General features: G+C 36.8%; 1 non-coding gene across 1 annotated transcript; it reads left to right on the forward strand.

The window, feature by feature from the left end:
• The first annotated feature begins 676 nt into the window (after window positions 1–676).
• LOC127679446 (U6 spliceosomal RNA) lies at window positions 677–783 on the forward strand. The gene has a single exon (XR_007976759.1). It is a non-coding gene; the product is annotated as a U6 spliceosomal RNA (small nuclear RNA).
• Window positions 784–1219: the final 436 nt, after the last annotated feature.

Raw genomic sequence — 1219 nt, forward strand, 5'->3', positions numbered from 1 at the left:
TCTGCTCATGGGACACTTTTACCCCTACTAAATTGCCTAGTCCAGCCTTCATATCAGTGTTTATGCCTAGATTTATTGCATCCTGTTGTGCTTTTTCTCTTGATATTCCTTTGAGGCCTGTTTATTACTAAAGGAAAACAGAGGAGCAGTGGTTCTTGGGGGAAAGTGAGGTAGGTGGCACGGGGATGAAGCAAGGAGGGGACCCTGTAGTCCAGATTATTACATAAGACAAATGTAAGAAAAATAAAAATGTTTAAGTTTTTCTGCAATTATATAGTAAGCCTGGGCTCTATAAAAACCTATCTCAAATGCAACTAATAAAAGCCATACCATTACAAAAATGAATGTCAACCAATACCACACAGGATATCAGCAGAAAATAAACTGTAGGAAATACTTCAGGAAAAAATGGTCAGAAATTTTTCTCTCTTTTAATGTGTTAATTACAAATAAAGAGAGAGTAAAGAGTCTTATAACTCTTTTATTTTTTTTAACAGTTCCACATGGGACTTTATTTAAGATGGGGAAAGGGATAGTGGGCAGGAAGAAGGAAGGAAAGAAAGAGAAAGAGCCTTAGGACTCTTAAGACGTGTCAACTAAGTTTAATTGATATTGGTAGACTACAGTGAGCCTTGTATTACTTACTGATTGTGGGTCTTCTAAATCATTAGTATTTGTGCTCGCATTGCCAGCACATATACTAAAATTGGAACAATACAGAGAAGATTAGCATGGCCCCTGCGCAAGGATGACACACAAACTTGTGAAGCGCTCCATATTTTTGAAAACCTTGGGAAGAAATCAGGGGCCATAGATGCAAATATCAACAACAGAATACAAGAGATAGAATAAAGAATCTCACATGCCGAACATACCATAGAAACCATGGACTCAACAGCCAAAGAAAATGCAAAATGCAAAAAGCTTGTAACTTAAAACATCCAGGAAATCCAGGACACAATGAGAAAGCCAAACCTAAGGATAATAGGCATCAATGAGAGTGAAGATTTACAACTTAAATGGCCAGCAAATATCTTCAACAAAATGATGGAAGAAAACTTCCTTAACCTACAGAGAGAGATGCCCATGAATATACAAGAAGCCTACAGAACACCAAACAGACTGAACCAGAATAGAAATACCTCCTGTCAAATAATAATCAAAACCACAGATGTACTAAACAAAGAAAGAATACTTAGAGCAGTAAAAGAAAAAGGGC

Source organism: Apodemus sylvaticus, chromosome 2 (assembly GCF_947179515.1).
Source record: "Apodemus sylvaticus chromosome 2, mApoSyl1.1, whole genome shotgun sequence".
In the NCBI taxonomy this organism is placed as follows: Eukaryota; Metazoa; Chordata; class Mammalia; order Rodentia; family Muridae; genus Apodemus; species Apodemus sylvaticus.